This window comes from Microcebus murinus, chromosome 8 (assembly GCF_040939455.1).
Source record: "Microcebus murinus isolate Inina chromosome 8, M.murinus_Inina_mat1.0, whole genome shotgun sequence".
NCBI lineage: Eukaryota > Metazoa > Chordata > Mammalia > Primates > Cheirogaleidae > Microcebus > Microcebus murinus.
In genome coordinates, this window is record NC_134111.1 from 65325325 (window position 1) to 65344275 (window position 18951).

The 18951-nt window shown below is 35.9% G+C and overlaps 1 protein-coding gene across 1 annotated transcript in view; it reads left to right on the top strand.

The window, feature by feature from the left end:
• The first annotated feature begins 379 nt into the window (after nucleotides 1–379).
• AKAP19 (A-kinase anchoring protein 19) overlaps nucleotides 380–18951 on the top strand; it is a 45710-nt gene continuing 27138 nt past the window's right edge. Inside the window, exon 1 of the mRNA XM_012776878.3 lies at nucleotides 380–494. The gene's annotated coding sequence lies outside the window, so the exon portion shown is untranslated. The remainder of the gene's footprint in view (nucleotides 495–18951) is intronic.

An 18951-nucleotide genomic window follows, 5' to 3' on the forward strand; every position in this document is an offset into this window, starting at 1 on the left:
CACTGATACCAAAGCCAGATAAGGACACTACAAGAAAAAAAAATTATAGGCCAATATCTTTGATGAAAAAGTCATCAACAAAATACTAGCAAATTGACTTTAACAGCATATTAAAAGGCTCATTCGCCATGGTCAAGTGGGATTTATCCCTGGGATGCAAGGATGTTTCAGTGCACACAAATCAATTAATGTGATACACCACACTAACAGAATAAACGACAAAAACCATGTGATCATCTCAATTGATGCAGAAAAGGCCTTTGACAAAATGCAGCATCCTTTCAGATAAACAAACCAAAAAAACTGCCTACACATTAGGCATTGAAGAAATATACTTCAACACAACAAAGGCTTTATGACAGGCCCACAGCTAGTGTCACATTCAGTGATGAAAAGTTGAAAGCCTTTCCTCTAAGATCAGGAAACAGACAAGGATCCCCACTCTCACCACTTCTGTTCAACATGGTACTAGAAGTCCTAACATGAACAATTAGGTAAGAGAAAGAAAAATGCATTTAGTTTGGAAGGGAAGAAATTACATTGTCTCTGTTTGCATATGACATGATCTTTGTGAAATAAGAGATATTTGTATTGGTCTCTGCCCCCGACTCTGGCACAGAGCTCCTAAAACTCTTATAATTTCCTGAATGACAGGGGAGCTAAGAGAATCTTTTGTTCTAATATTTGGTCCTTGATACCACATGCTGTGCTATAGAAAAAGCTAAAATATCTTCCTACTCTCTATTCTCACAAATGACTAAAAATAAACTGCTGTCACTGCCTTAAAAGAGGAGGAAATACTGCCCTTTGCAACCACATTGGATAAACCTTGAGGACATTATGTTAAGTGAAATAAGCCAGGCATAGAAACACAAATACCACATGATTTCACTTAGATGTGGAATCTAGGAGAGTCAAACTCAGAGAAGCAAAAAGTGAAAGGGTGGATGCCAGGGGCCTGGGGTTGGGAGAAAAATTGGGGAAATGTTGGTCAAAGGATACAAAATTTCAGTTATGAGAAACAAGTTCAAGAGATTTATTGTACATTGTGGTGTCTATATGTAGTAAATTGTATACTTGAAAATTCTCAAGAGAGTATATTTTAAGTGCTTTCATCACAGATAAATATGTGAGGTAATGCACATTTTAATCTTGATTTATCCATTCCACAATGTGTGTGTATATATATATATAAACAAACACATGTTGTATACTATAAATATATACAATTTTTTGTCAATTAAAAAAAGTTGTAACATTTGGAATAATTAGTGAGTATAAAAAATGAAATCCATGAGCTAAAAACAGAAATAGAAGACACTGTAAATAGAAGGAGTAATAAAACTTACACTGGGGGGTCTCATTCTTTGAGAACATAAACTACTCTTATTAACTATTAAAGATGAGCTCTGCTAGAGTTGCCATTACTCCTAGGATCAAGGAATCAATAATTGTATTAAATGATGCTTTTTGGATATAGCTATAAAATAAACTATACAAATTGGGAAAGAATTAACATAGAACTGGTTGGCTTAGATTTATCAATTATTGGTATCTTATCAAGTGCTCTTAAAAATGTATTTAGAACATAGAAGAACACAGGTACCTTTTAGTTTGTTACTTAATATCATAAAGTTATAACCATCACATTTTGTTTTATAACCATCTACAGAGAAGCCAGTGATAAAAGGTTTTACTTATATTTCAGAAAATTCTTAAATTGATAATGATTGAGTGGCTTAGTAAAATAGGATGGATTTTAAAACAAGAAGCTTATTTCTTATTTCTACGTCACCAATGGTTAATTAAGTCTCTTCAGGAAAGTTAATTTTAAATGCTTATGTTTTAACTTCTCCAATTGAGCTGCATAAGATCTATTAATCAGGCCGGACGCGGTGGCTCACGCCTGTAATCCTAGCTCTCTGGGAGGCCGAGGCAGGCGGATTGCTCGAGGTCAGGAGTTCGAAACCAGCCTGAGCAAGAGCAAGACCCCGTCTCTACTATAAATAGAAAGAAATTAATTGACCAGCTAATTTATATAGAAAAAATTAGCCGGGCATGGTGGCGAATGCCTGTAGTCCCAGCTACTTGGGAGGCTGAGGCAGGAGGATTGCTTGAGCCAGGAGTTTGAGGTTGCTGTGAGCTAGGCTGACGCCACGGCACTCACTCTAGCCTGGGCAACAAAGCGAGACTCTGTCTCAAAAAAAAAAAAAAAAAAAAGATCTATTAATCTATTTGTCCAAGGGATACATTTGACTATTTCTATATTACTATTATACGTGATTAAATATTGATGTTGCTTATAGTTGTTTATAAATGATTATGAACAGTGATAAGCATCGGTATGTATAAATACTTTATTCAGAGTATTTATTTAGGATATATTCTCAGAAGTAGAATTACTAATAGAAAAATTCTTCCCAGCTACAGGATAATTTAAATGTTTTCAGAAACTTTCAGGATTTAAAATTTCATGGAGGATCTTCATGGAGGACAGCTTATTTGTCACTACTTTGAAAATCAAAAATATCTTAAACATTTTCATGTTTAATATATGGATCACTAAAAATGATTTGTCATCTATTTCAGCATGAATAAATTTAGGGTGACTGAAAATGTGGTAGGTTTTTTCCCCAGTAACTTATCTCAGTGACACTTTCCCCTCCTACCCACCACACTGGATGCACTGCACACAGTCAGACCTGAGTTCTGGTCTCTGCTAGCATTTCTTTGTTCTTGCTACTCAAGGTGTGGTATGTGGACTAGCAAAATCAGTATCATGTGAGAGCTTGTTATAAATGTAGAATCTCAGCATTCATCCTATACCTACTGAATTAGAATTTGCATTGTAAAGTATCCCTAGGTGATTTACATGCATATTAAACTCTGAGAAGCACTGCTTTACGTAACTTCCAGCAGGTCACAGAGTCAGTCTCTCTCCTTGGTTTCTCTTCAGTCAAATTATGAGGTTGGCCTAGATAATATGGAGGAATTTTAAAACTGGAAAGAGCCCATAATAAAGATTATTGGTTTAGAACATGGATTCTGAAACCAGTGTGTCTGAGTTTGTCCCAAGTCAGCCATTTACTGTGTGACCCTGGGCAGATTATATAGATTCTCTGTGCCCCAATTTCCTCATTTAAAAATAGGAATTATAATAATATCTACTTTGTGAAGTTGTTATGATAATTAGATTAAATATATGGAACATATTTAGATTTGTGCTTGGTATAGAATAAGCACGGTATAAGAATTAACTCATTGTGATTTAAGATTCTTGACTGAATAGCATTCTAGAACACATGAAGATGCCAATGTACTGGCTTGAAAGACACTATTTAGAGCACTCTAATATTAGTGTGAGTTTGAAGAATTGAGGAAAGTCCAATGGAGAAAGTAGGCATCTAGAAGAGTTTTATGCAATAACTGAATTTGGGAATGATTAGAGACAGAAGCATTAAGGGCATTCCAGGTGAAATAGACTGAGAGGCAGGAATAAATAAATATATAGGTGTCTACTATGTGCCGGGAATTTTGAGGAAGACACAAGGTAACCAGAGTTCGAAGGCTTATTAGGCAGTTGAAGGGCTAAGATTGGATGCTCTTAATTCCAGACTAAAAATTTAGCTATAACTGTGAGAAATAAGGAGTGATTTTGTTTTGTTTTGCTTTGCTTTGACAAATAAAATAAAGTAATACAGAAAAGCGTTAGCAGGCAGAACAGCTTAGCAGAAGAGAAAGCAAAAGGAGTAAGAACCAAGATTTGGTGATTAGGTATTGGAGAATATGCAATGGAAGAGGCAACCACGGCTCCAGGATTTTAAGTCTGAAGGACCAGGAATGTAGTAGTGCTTTCGGCAAAAATGAGAATATGGAAAAAGCTGCTTTCAGGAAAAGACATTTTTAAGTATTGAACATAGTACATCCAATAAATTTGTCAGATGTAGCAGAAAGCGCTCCCTTCAAATCAGGGCCAAGCATACTTTTACCTTTTTTATATTACTGAGCATATTACTAGCATCAAACATATAAAATTATCATACTATATCCTCCATATTATCAATAAGCTGGGCAACCAGCTTCACTTGGTCCAAATAATGTCAATTTAGTGCAGAAAATAGTTAAGAATCTATAAACGTTTGAGCCTCAAATTTATGATGAGCAGTAAGGAAAATACAAAACAAAGTAAAACCTTAAAATTCTGGAACGGTATCTTTGTTTCCTTTATATATTTCAAATTCTCAGAATCTGTCTACTAAGTATTTTTTAAATGAAGTTAAATTAAATGACTTGCAGTCTTGGTTTTTCATGAACCCAAGAAAAGAACTTGAAAGAGAATGAGTTCCATTATTTCATTATTCTTGCCCTGAATAACATTTATACTCAGCCTGAAAGAAATTAAGAACAAATGAAATATGTAGCTTTCAGACCTTTCTAAAGTAATCCTAAACCTAGAAGACAAAGATCTTTATCTTTTTGTCCAGGAAATAGCTTAGCACAATTCACTGTCTCTGAGACTATTAGACATCATAAATAATATTTACCAGAGACCCTTGCCTTTAAGGGAAACAGGAGCAGAAATACTGATTGGGATGTGGCATGTGTGTTATCATAATACAGATCATTGGGTGAAAAGTGCATTTGTGAGCAAATCTAGTACTGCCTAGCAACTGTTTCTAGGCAAAGAGTGGCTAGGAACCAGCTGTTGTTGCCTTTCAGGAGCCATTGGCCTATTTCTACACTTTACATCTGTTTTGGATTATTTGGATTTCAGTTGTAAGGTATGTTTTTCTTAGCAATTCTTAATACAGTACTAAGTATTTTGATTTTTATTGATTGACACAATAATCCTAATATTAATTTTTACCCATCTGAGTGTAACAAATATATCGATGTTTAACTATGAAGGAATATAATGTCTGAAGTCACCATTCATGTCCATTCCTTTTAGGTCCAAATCCCGCCACATTCTTAAGTGGTCTAGGACTATAACTGGATTTATACCCACTTCTGAGAGTATAAGATGTGATATTAAACATACTTCATAAACTTTTAACTCATCTTCTGAAAAATCTATCCCTGGCCTCTTTGCTTTAGTCACTACCTCTACTTCCACTACTGACCATGATTTATTTTCTTTGCCCGTGGCCCTGCAGCAGGGTATAGCTAAGCTAACAGCAGTGAAGCAGGAGGTTCTAGAGTATCTAAGGGCCATGCCAGAACTTGAAGCGGAACAGATAGGCCATATTAGTGGAGATGCAGTCTCTCTGGTGAGTAGAGAGCTCAGATAAATTGGAGGAATGCAGTATATACTATATATACATATATACATATATACACATATATATATACATATATATACACACATATATATATACATATATATACGTATATATATATAAATATATATATACTGTATTTCCCCAAAAATAAGACCTACCCATAAAATAAGCCCTAGCAGGATTTCTAAGCATTTGCGCAATATAAGCCCTAGCCAGAAAATAAGACCTAGTGATGGGCGTAGCTACGCAGTGCAGCCCTTCTCATCTGCCCCATTGTGACAGCTACTATTCCAGAGATAACCAGAAAGGTGCAGGCAGCCCCACCAACAAGGTCGGCTCCCCCTGTCAGGTCCGACAATCCTATGCGTGCTGCAAGCTGAGGCTTTGAGGGGAAAGTCTCCTCAGTGAAGTGAGGAGCCGGATGCTCCACTTTAGATATTGTGTGTCCCCAGGGGGAAGAAGGAAAGCTGTGGCTGCCATTTTACTGTGATGATGTTCCAGAAAAAGACGACTTAACTATATTTGAATAAATGTAGATTGTTGTACCGTACTTAAAAATAATAACACATCCCCTGAAAATAAGCCCTAGGGTGTCTTCTTGAGGAAAACTAAATATAAGACCCTGTCTTATTTTCGGGGAAACATGGTAGTAGATACTATAGCCCCACACTGGTTGAGTACTTCCTGAGGCTCGTGAGCAGTTCAGTCCCTCCAATTCTGTTCGAGCTTCTAGTTCCCAGAGTCCTCCAATACTTCCCAAAGTGTGCAGCTGCATTCAGCCAGCCATCTTTCATCCTTTCATCCCCACAACTGCCAGGCATTCTCACTCCCTCTCCCTGCTCATCTTCTTACTGCTGTCAGTCTCTTAACTCATTGCTCTGGATCCTCTGAAAGCTCCATCTTCTGCAAACCCACTTCTTCTGTACCCTCAACCTTCTTACAGAATATTCTAGCACATCATTATTTTCGTTGAAACCCCAAGGACCTTATTCATTTTCAGTATCCTCAAACAGAGCCTGCTCTCTGTCCACACTTCATAAGCCAGAGCCAGGAGTTAGGTTGTCACCCTCCTTAGCTCCCTGTGCCACTTCCACACCTGCTTTTATTATCATGAAAAGTCTCTCTTCTTGGGCCGGGTGGTGGCTCACGCCTGTAATCCTAGCACTCTGGGAGGCCGAGGTGGGCGGATTGCTCAAAGTCAGGAGTTCAAAACCAGCCTGAGTGAGACCCCGTCTCTACCATAAAAATAGAAAGAAATTAATTGGCCAACTAATATATATAATATAAAAAAAATCAGCCGGGCATGGTGGCTCGTGCCTGTAGTCCCAGCTACTCGGGAGGCTGAGGCAGGAGGATTGCTTGAGCCCAGGAGTCTGAGGTTGCTGAGCTAGGCTGACGCCACGGCACTCACTCTAGCCTAGGCAAGAAAGCGAGACTCTGTCTCAAAAAAAAAAAAAAAGTCTCTCTTCTTTTGGGAGATAATATAGCATTTAAGAGCATAGGATTTGGATATGGACCCATATTTTGAGATGCTGGCTAGATTCCCAAACCTTTCTGAGCCTCAATTTCCACATCAGAAAAGAACAGATAGCATATCACATTGCAAGGTTGTTATGAGGATTAAATTTCTTCATTTTTTTTTACAAATCTTTATTGATTACTAAGTCCAATCATTTTTTTAAGTATTCAGAAAAATAATTCCTATCCTCATGCAGTTGTTGTATCATGGGGGAATAAAGTCTTCTTTAAACAAGTAAATACATAATTACAAAATCTGATATTAAAAAAATCTAACCAAGGTTTAATTGGAGGTATAATTTAGATAGAGAAGTGGTTGGGAGGAAAAGTTTAGTTAGGAGGGGACAAATAGAATTAGGCAAAGGAGCAAGGGATAGGAAGGGCATTGCAGACAGAGGGCAGCTTGACACATTCCAGAGACTGAAAGAAAGCCATTGTGAGAAGGCAGAGAGTGTCACAGAGTGTGGTTAGAGATGTAGGCTGGGGCAGCATTTCTGGGACCTGCATAAGGAGGCCATATTAAGGAGTTTTACTTTCATTTTAAATCCAATGAGAAGCAATGATTTTAAGTAAGAGTGTGAGCTCATGTATGCATTTAAAAGACCTCTCTGAGGACAGTGCTTGGAACACAATCTTTACTTTGTAAATGAAGTTATTTTCAATACCTTGGTATTTTTAATTATGCTTATGCTTCTGTAACCTAATTTATCAATTTCTATAGTAATTGAGCCCTATATAATTTTGAAATCTGCTGGGATGAGTTTTGGTTGATTTAATTTTCCTGGGAAATTATTCATTTCATCTTTCAGATTTTCAAATTTATTTGCGTAGAATTGTACAAAGTATCTTCATAATCCCCTTTGTTTCTGTGACTATTTTCATCTTCTCATTTCTTGATTTTTTTTTTTTGACCATTTCCTCTGTTTGGGATTAGAAAATAAATCAATGTGTCCTTTTTTTAATGTTTCTGTCTGTTTCTCCTTGTATATTCTATAGTTTTTACTTCATGAAAGTTATTCCTATGTTACTTGGTACACAGATATTCATAACTTATATTCCTTGTGAATTCTCACAATTAGCATTTAAAAGTCTTTTATAAATTGATTTGGGATTTGATTTCTATATGCACTGGTATAAAGATCACTGTTCATGGTTCTTTTACTTCATATTTGCTCATACTGAATTGCATTGTCTTAGGAGTGTCTCTTGTATATAGCACAGGGCTTAGTTTTGTTTGATGATATAAGTATTATATGACTTGTGTCATCCACACAAACCCCAAAGGTCACATCTTATGTTCCACTGGCCAAAACAAGTTACCAGGCTGAGTCTAGATAGAAGAAATAAACTCCATTCTTAGAGAGAATGGAGAAATAAACTCCATTCTTAGAGAGAAGTTACAAATACTGTGGCCATCTGGGTAGGGAATGGTGTCTACTCCAGGTTATGAGGTAGACTACCTGTGTAAGAGCTACCTGGGGAGAGTAGAAGAGATCTATGCCTGTAGGCAGCTCTCCCACTGGAGTGAAATGTGCATCGGGCAGACATAACCACCACTTAGCCAAGGCTTACTTAAGGACTATACACACACTGGAAGCGAAAGCCAGCATTTGAACCTGTGCTCTTCAGAGTATATTGATGGCCATTCAGTGCTAGCCACAGAAGCAGGGACAGCCAACACAAGAGGACCGCCATTTTCCCCAGTCAAGGAAGGAGATATTTTCTCTCTTCCTTTCCCCCACTTTTGCCCCAATTACAGAAGAGCTAAAGAGAAGGTGAGGAGGTATCTGAGAGCCAGACCCTTGCCCTTCCTTCTCACTCTAATGTGATGGAGCCATAGGTTTAGCCTAAATCAAAGAAGGGTAGAAGAACTAATAATCAGAATAATATATTTCTGATGTTTGAAAATGGCTAAATGGTTATAGAATATGGTCAAGATGTCATTAAAGGAGCCTCTCCACAAGAAGAAAGAAGAATTTAACAGACCACAGAGTATAGACTGAGGAAAAGAAAGAAGACACAGAGGTGGTAGATGCAGAAGACAGGATTAATAGAATATAACTAACAGAATAACTAACAGATCAGAATAGAAGGGGGCAAGGTCCTGAAAGGACTGGGGCCCACAGAACCTGGGCTTGAACAGGAAGAAACAAATTCTATCTTCTAAGATTGGAGTAAAAGGTATTAGGAATGGGTATGAACATAGGTTATTGTACAGACAGGACTCTGGAAAGCTGATAACCTCAATTTTTTTCTTTTTTAATGAAGTAGGAAGTAAGGATGTCTGTAAAGAATGAGGGCAGCTTGAACAGTGAGGTTTAGAATGGTCATTGGAATACTAATGTTGAAATTGACCTAAGGTGGGTAGATAAAAATAAATTACTTTTTTTATACTAACAAGCTATAAAAAAGAAAAAACAATTTAAAAGGACCATCTAAAAAAATAACATTACATAAGGACATTAAATAATATCTATTTCAGGTATATTTAATATCATAAAACATGAATTCTCCCAAAATTAAGTACATGTAATACATTTCTAATTTAAATATGAATAGGATTTAGGGACAATTGGATAAAGTGATCTTAAAAGTTATATGGAATAATATAAAAGAGAAAACTAATGAGGACTGACTTGCCTCACCAGATGGAAGCATATCATGACCTCCTTATTGGCTTTGGTTTTGGCTTTAAAAAGGCAAGTCAGAATAGAAAACTCAGAAATAGATCTCCGTACATGTAGACACTTGATATATAACAAAAAATGGTATTTCAGTTAAAAGGGGAAAATAGGTTATTTTAAAAATGGGGCTGATCCAACAGCCCATTAATCTAGAAAAAAAATAACCAAGAGAAGTTCCAGATTGATTAAATAAAAGAAAAAAATAATAGTTTTTATGTACACACAAACATCCTGCAAGACAGGATTAACCAAGACAAGACCAAGAAGCTATAAAGTAAAAGACACACATACTGGTAAGTTAAAAACCTGTGTGGCAAAGGATTTAATGTAAATTGAAATGAAATGAATGTTAAGCTTCAATAAAAACTTTAAAAGAAGAAGTAATAAAGTAGGGGACATTATTTGAAACATGTGACAGAGAAGATCTGAAGTATACAAAAGTTCTTATAAATGGATGAAACATAAATAAGCAATAAGAAACAATGGGCAAATGGGATTTGCAGAAAAGCAAATCCAAATGGCTAATAAACATGAAATCATACTCAATCCTGCTGGAAGTTAGAGACATGCAAATAAAATGACAATGATATATCATTTCATAGCAATTAAATTAGCAACAATTAAAAGTGAAAATTTCTGCTGCTGAAGAGATTTGAGGAAAATGTACTCACATGTATGTGGAAATGTTGGTTCAGCCTTTTAAAAATGTAATCTGGAATTATCCATTGAAATTAAAAATACATTTCCCTATCCCATTCTTAGGAATCTATCCTGTGGAAATAAAATCACGACTAGGTAAGGTACACACACAATTATGTTTATTACACCAGTGTTTGTACTAATGGGAGACTGGAAACAGTGAGTGTCCCTCACTAGACAAATTGCTCACTGTACTCTATTATAGCACACTCATGTCATTAGTATCATGCAGCCATTAAAATACATCAATTAGGTTCTTACTAAGCACTTCCCCTGAGCTCGCCCATTTTTGATCTTCATAACGACCTTATGAGGTAGGTGGTAACAATTTTACAGGGAAGGAAACTGAAGCATAGAGAGTTTTTAAAAACTTACCCAAGGCCACATAGGACTACAGAATCACTATATTTTCTCTTTATGCCAGTTGACTTGGAGAGATTTGTTTAATATACTGTTCAGTATGAAAATCTTAATACAGAGAAGTATATAAGATCACATTATTATAAAACAATGACTCCCTAAACTATGTATACACACACATACATACACATATCACAGCATGCTATATATCTAGAATATGTTTATATTCTAAAAAATTATAGAAGGTTACACATGAGATTTTTAACATTGGTACCTAATGGGGAAACTAAATTTACTGTTCATGGTAAAAAAAAATTATACAGGATATAATCTCATACAGCCATGTATGAAAAAAATGGTCACCTTTCATGATGACCTGAGGGAATGGGTGGATTCTATATAATTTTTATTTTTACCTTGGTTTTTAATTTTTTAATTGTATTTTTTAAAATGAACATGCATGAGTGAGGAAAAGGAAACTATATTCATTGTGGGAAAATGTACATTAATGGGGATATAATAATGATAATACTATAAATTCATCTCAAGACTATGTCTCCCATGTCTCTAGAACTTAAAAAAAAACTCATGCTAATAAGAGAAGGTATAGTGATTACATATAAGACTTAAAAGTCACAAAAGCAAGGATTTTTAGCAGAAGTAAAATTTAATATACATTTTAGTATATGCAGAACCTTCAAACAGTTTCATTTTTAAAATGGTGACATACTATTTCTGACATTAATTCTGAAGTGAATTAAACAACATGTTTCACCTATTGAACAGGAAGCAGTAAGATTTGTCTTTACAATCGTATATAAATATTTATATATTTAAATGAATTTTACTGTACCCAATCCATAATCATGTTACTTTTAATGTTATTTGTTAAATGATAAATTCCTGAGGGGATTCACAACATTGCATTATCATTAAAGGAGTTTGCCATCTTTTTTGATTCTGATCTCCATGGATTTCATCATCTAGGCATTTTGCAGGCACTAGGGTGGAGAGGAAGAGTGGACTCAGGTCCCAAAGTTAAGAGGCGCAGTATAAGAGTAATGAGGCAGAGCAGAGATGATCACAAGGCAGAGCCTCCCAGGTGCAGGGGAAACGCCCATGTTTGGAGAGTGGAGGGGACAAGAGAATCCCCTGTTGCTCTCCTGCAGGGAGGGCTGTCCTCATGGAGTGCCAGTCTCCTTTTAGGGCCTGTAGGCAGAGAGACTTCTAGGACAACATGAGGATGTAGGAGGTTGATTAGAATTGCATTAGGTAGATGCCCAGTAGTGGGATTGCTGGATCAAATGGTATATCTACTTGTATCGATTTAAGGTATCTCCATATTGCTTTCCACAGAGGTTGCACTAGTTTACAGGGTCGTCTACCCAAAAGATCAAATGACACTCTACAAAAAAGACACCTGTACGCCAATGTTTATAGCAGCACAATTCACAATTGCAAAGTTGTGGAAATAACTCAAGAGCCCATCAATACATGAGTGGATTAATAAAATGTGGTATATATATACCATGGAGTACTATTCAGATCTAAGAAACAATGATGATATAGCACATCTTGTATTTTCCTGAATAGAGCTGGAACCCATTATACTAAGTGAAGTATCCCAAGAATGGAAAAAGAAGCACCACATATACTCATCAGCAAATTGGTATTAACTGATCAGGACCTAAGTGGACACATAGGAATTACATTTATTGGGTATTGGGCAGGTGGGAGAGGGGAGGAGGGGGCGGGTATATACATACATAATGAATGAGATGTGCACCATTTGGGGGATGGTCACACTTGAAGCTCAGACTTGTGGAGGGTGGGGGAGCAAGGGCATTATTCAAAACCTTAAAATTTGTACCCCCATAATATACTTAAATGAAAAAAAAAAAGAATTGCATTAGGATTTTGTTGTCTGTATACTGCTGAAAATTAAAAAAAAAAAAATTGGATTAGGATTCAAAGGCTGCAGCGGAAGGGGCTGCAGTGCAGGATAATAGGGGCTCAGCAAGGCTGAGGAAACAGAGAGGGGCCTGGGGAACTTGAGGAGGCAGGGGTCTGAGCTGGAATTAAGCATTTGCCTTTCTCCCATAAATGAAAGTTATGATTAGCAGTAATTGGCCTCCACCCAATTGGGTACAAATTACACTGGTGCTGTAACTGCCTAAGGGTCTCAGGCAGTCCAAGCTGTCTCAGTGTTTTGTGGACATGGGCCTGGTGACAGTGGAGGAACCTAAGGGCAAGATCTCCTAGGAGGTTCATGGAAGCTCTCCCTTTCTACATAAATCACTATTAACAATGGCATTTTTGTGAGTATAAGATATCCACTCTCTGATTATGAGCTGTACTGTTTAGACTCAATAACTGGGGATCTTTGGTTTACTTCACAGAATTCAGGACACGCCCTATTTCAACCTATGAAGTAGAGCGGCTGGTGTGTTGTGGTTCTGTCATATTTGGCTGTGAGTGGGACTCATTTCTTTGAGCTCTCTTTGTTTTGTGAAACTCTGTGTTCCAAGTTCTCTTGTCTCTAAGGTCCTTGGCTGATGACTGCTTTGTAACCACATTCTTCTAGCCAACATGATGTAAAGTAACAGAGCTTGCCAGTAACATTCAGTATCTCAGATGGAGAGATCACTTTAGAAAAAAGTTGAAGTCAGTGACTCACAAAACCAGACTTTTGGCATACATGGCAGAGGAAAATATCAAGAAAGTCAATGAAGAAAGTATGTGAAAAGATTGTAGTTGCAACAATTCATTCTTAAGAGCCATTGTTGGCCCCTTCTAAATTTCTGTTCTTCAACTTTTGAAACTGCTGCCTTTGTATCTGAAAACATTAAGCTATTATGAACTAAAATTTGCCAATGCCAAACTAGAAGTAATTTTATGAGTTTAGAATTTCAATGCAAATAAAACATTATTAAACACTTTCTTTCAGTGTTTCAGTTTTGAGTTAAAACATTTCTTTAGATCCAGACAGTTACACTGCCAGGGTAGGTTCATATTTTTTAAAAAAAAATTTTGAGAGAGGCGTCTGGCTATGTTACTCGGGTTAGCCTTGAACAACTGGGCTCAAGTGATCCTCCCGCAGCTGACTACACAGGGCTGCTCCCGTCTCCATTATTGAAGATATAATCATGAACTTTTTTAAATGGATAATCAAGAACCAGTTAAGCTTTTCATGAATCTAGTTTTGATGTGACCTTCAATTTCAGGTTATTTTGATCTTTTTGTTTTCTGTTTCTTAAGTTGCTTTACAAACAACTACATATTCAATGGTCTCAGAGTAGGTTAATGATATAGTCATTTTATGGACTGCTATTGGACATTGTTCTATAATCCCCAAGCTCTACTCCTTTCTCTACTCCTACTATTTCCTACCTGCCTGGATGACATTAGGCTTAGAAAAAGACTTTTTTTTTTTTTTTACTTTTTTTTTTTTTGGAGACAGGGTCTTGCTCTGTCACCTAGGCAAGAAAGAGTGTAGTGGTGTCATCATAGCTCACAGCAACCTCAAACTCCTGGGCTCAAGTGCTCTTCCTGCCTCAGTCTCCCAAGTAGCTAGAACTACCAGCATACAATACCACATCCATCTAATTTTTCTATTTTTTATAGAGATGGGGTCTTGCTCTTGCTCAGGCTGGTCTCACAAATTCCTAGCCTCAAGCAATCCTCCTGCCTCGGCCTCCAAGACTTTTTTTTATAAGCCATGGTCATAGGCATATCAGTCCATGCTTCTCTTTGGTAATCCCCCACATCAAAATGCAAAACCCAGATATTAGTCTCTTGGCCTTTTACTTACAGTTCTTGTGAAAATTGCATAACTTATCCTGTACAGAAAGGATAGATATAGGGATTTGTTTTCTCCTATGATGCTTACAAAATATGACTAAATGAAACTCATGTTTTAACTCATGGAATGGGAAACAAATTGGAATATTAGGATATACTTCTTTCTCATTTAATGCAAGTATGTCTAGACTTTTGTATTTGACCCCAAGTGACTCAGTAATGTGAAGGAAAATGTTTTATGTAATTAGCTCTCTTTCTTTATTTGTTTTTTTTAAGAGGGATAAGCTTTGAAAAATTAAAGACAGATACTAAATATTTACTACAAAATGATTTCAGCATGAGGGATAATAAATGTTTGAAAGATCTAAGACAGATAAAGTATAAAAATTACATGAGTAAGTAACTTTTAATGCTTAATATAACAGTGACATTTTCTTAATGATGCCATAATCCATTTAGAGTTACATAAAAGTCTAGTCATACTTGCTTGAAATAAAAAAGAATATCATATATCAGATTATTTCCTTGAATGAAAGCATGGTTTTGGTGACTATAATATCTTATGTTGGTCTTAATTTGCACTTCTGAAGTGACTAATAAGGTTGAGCACATTTTCATATATTAGTCATTTAGATAATTCTCTTTTGTTCAAAAAATTGGGGGCATTTGTTCTTTTCCTGTAGGGGTTCTTTTTAATTAATACATGAGTCCTATGTAAAATATCTTCATTGTAAATGACTTTTTCTGTGATATGGTTTGCCTTTCCACTCTTAATGGTATCATTTAGTAAAAAAGTTCTTAATTTTAACTTAATACTATTTATCAATATTTTCTTTATAAATATAATTTTGATGTTCTGTTTAAGAAATATTTACCTAGCAGGGTCATTTAAAAAATACTAACATTGGCAGGGGTTTTTTAGTCCTTCAATATTGTCATTCCTTGTCTTTTAGCTTTCATCAGTTCTGTTGGAAGGCAGCTGACCCTCCTGTTGCTTCTCCACTCAGGATGAGAACGGTCCCTTTTTCCTCTGCTGCTCTGAGACTTTCTATTTATTTTCAGCAATTTTACCATGATCTGCTTAGATGTCATCTTATTCTAATTTATCCTGCTTAAGTCTCATGGTGGCTCTTGAATCTGTGGCTTGACACCTTTCATTAGTTTTAGATAATTTCTGGCCATTATCTATTCAAATATCACTTATCCTCTATTTTACCTCTCTTTTTCTGGGACTCTAATTCTACATATGATAGAAATTTTCACCTTGTCCCACATGTCTTTTACATTGTTAAATTATTTTCCATCCTTTTAAAATTTCATAACTTAGTCTGGATATTTTCTGTTGTCCAGTCTTCCTCTCCACTATTCCTCTTGTTGACTATATTTAGTCTGCATCCAACTTATCTGAGTTATTCATTTTAGTTATTGCACATTTTGGTTCTCAAATTTCCATTTGATTTTTTTTAAATAGAGTCAGTCTATATGAGATAGTCCATTTTTTGAACATTGAAAAATAGTTATTTTAGAATTTGTACCTGAAACTCCAGTATCTGGATATCCTTCTGTTTTTCTCTTAGTCTTTGGCCTTTTGTCTTCAGAGTGTATGTGGTAATTTTTAATTGAATGCCAGACATCATGAATTGCAAATTAGAACAATAATTTGAGACTCTGCTTTTACAGCCTATTAGGTAGAGAAAGATTACCATAATGAGATTGAACTAATCAGAGACTGGGTTTCAATCTTTGTGAGGGTTGATTTATTTCTAGTTTATTCTGGTAATTTTTGGAGTGTATCCCTTCAGCAGTTCCAGCTGAAAGCCAAGGGTGTTTGTTTGGGCCCTTTTACTTTGTTGGGTTCCGAACTAATTTTTTTTTCTCCCAAACTCCATGAGTTGGCTAAAAGCCCTATTCAGCTTCTCAGTCTTTTGGCTATTGCTTGTAAATTGACAAAGGTCTCAAGTGAACATGCTGCACATGAAAACAAACTCATTTCACAGCATTTCTACTTAGGTAGGCTCCTTCAGTCTTGGCTCCCTTGATAGGTCTTGAATACCTTCACTGTGATTTTTTTCTTTTTTTTTTTTTTTTACATTCTATCCAAATTTTATAGTTGTTCTCAGTGGGAGAGTTGGTGTAATACAAACTAGTCTGCTATCATTGGAAGTGGAAGTATCTTGTTATTTATTTTTTCAGGAAGTATTTTTAGTGCCAAGTGTATGCCAGGTACTATTATATGAAGCGCTGGTAGTATAGTGCTTAAACACTATATAAAGTTGTTCTTTTCATGGGGCTAACATTTCATAGAATGAAGGTAAAATATAAACAAATAATGTGACTTCAAATTGTGATAAAGGCTATGAAGGAAATAAGCAGTATGATATGTAAAAGAGTAACTGGTTATGGGGAGAAGGTTACTTTAGGTAATCAGGAAAGTCTCTCACAAGGAGGTGACATTTGAACTGAGATAGGAAAGATGTGAAGAAGATTGCCAAGTGAAAAACTAGGAAAAACAGAGGAAAGTATGAAGGCCTTGCAGTGAAGAGGCAAGTGTGGTTAGGACTTAGTGGGAGAAGGAATTAGTGGGATGAGATTGGAGAGAGGTAGTCTAGGTAATAGCTAGTGCACTGTACATAATGGGACGAGTAGAAATATAAATGGAAGAAACCAAAAATGTCCCCTAAGTTTCTCACTTGAGCTACTACTTATCATTTATTGAGTTGGAGAAGACCAAAGGAGGAACACATTTGGAGAGTGGGTATCAAGAGTTCTGTTTTTACATGTTAAGTGTGAGATGTCTGTTAGGCATCCAAGAAGGGTTAAGGCAAGAGATTTAAGTTTGGGAGTTACTGGCAGAAAGATGATATTAAAGCAATGCAAATGGATAAGCTCACCTGAAGAAATATTGTAAAACAAGAAGAGAAGAAAACGTATACTAAGCCCTGGAGGATGACACTATGTAGGGATGGCACAGAAGAGTAGGAGAAGCTAAAGGCATAAGAAGAAAACCAGAAGAATATAGTGTCTTATAAGCTAAAAGTAGTAAGTGTTTTGGGAAGAAGGGACTGGTTAGCTCTTATGAGTACACTAAAAAGTAAAATATGAACTAAGAAATGCCCACTGAATTTGACAATACAGAAAACATTGGTGACTTTTATGAGAACAGGCATCTTAGAGTGATGGGGTTAGAAGTCAGACTAGAGTGTGCCAAAGAATAAATGGCAACTTCTAGTTCTAGCAGAATGAGGACTAAAGTACCATTCTACTTCAAAATGGTACTTCAAATTCTGGATTTATTCCCCAGTCTAACTCGTGGATTTGCTTTTCCGAGTCCACAAATAGCTACATGAAATCCATAACTACATGTAAAACTTTAAAGAACTAAATATAAGGAAGAATATTAAAGCAACTAGAGAGAAAAGATTACATAGAAAAAAATTGAAAGAATGCAGTAATATCTTCTTGAGGGGTAGTGAATCTGTGGCCGGCCTCAAGGCCACATGTGGCCTTCTGGATCCTTGAGTGGATTCAGCCTTTGGATTAAATTCAAATTTTACAGAACAAATCCTTTTATTAAAAAAGGGCCACACTCGGGGATCCAGACAGCTACATGTGGTCTTGAGGCTGCAGGTTCCCCACCCCCACACGGAAGCAGTTACTTAAAATATGAGAGCACAAAATGAACAACTTAATGCTGTTAGATTTTAAAACATAGGAAAAATGGGAAATCTTCTGGAAAAATACAAATTTCCAAAACTGACTCAAGAAGTATGAAATTTGAATATGTGAAAGAATTTTTTTTTTTAGATCTACCAGATCCTTTTTTTTTTTTTTTTTTCCGCTGCGGTCTGGTAAACTTTTGTGAAACATATTGTTCCTATCTTATATAACCTGCTCCAAAGACTAAAATAAATGGAAAGCTTTCTTTCCAAGTCATTTTATAAAACTATTATAACATTAATACCAATACAGGAGAAAATAAAAATTATAGGCCAATATCATTCATGAACATAATGCAAAAATACCAAGAAAATATATATGCAAACCAAATCTTTCGATATATTAAAAAAAAATTACAACCAAGTTTGGTTTATTCTAGAAATGAAAAAAACAGTTTGGCATTTGAAAATCTATTTATATAAGTTATCACATTAACAGATCAAAGCTGAGAAGCCATTCGATCATCTCAAAAGATGGAAAAGCATTTAAAAAAAATGTATCACCATGAATGCGCTAGAAGCTCTGACTCGGTGTGGGGGGAAGGAAGGGCTGTATATGTAGCCTTAACAATATTTGTACCCCCATAATATTATGAAATAAAAAAAATGCATCACCCATTCATGAAAAAATCGCTTAGAAAACTAGAAATAGAATGGAGCTTCCTTAATCTGATTCTGTTTTAACTGCCAAATCCTACAGCAAACATTGTAAAACATAGGAACATTCCCTTTAAAATCAGGAACTAAAAGAATGCCACTATTGTATTCAGTTATAGCCACCAAAAAAAACAAGAAAAATAAATGTTATAAGGATGAGAAAGAAAAAAACATTTATTCAGACTGGACATGACTGTCTACATAGAAAATCCAAAATAATTTACAGATGAACAA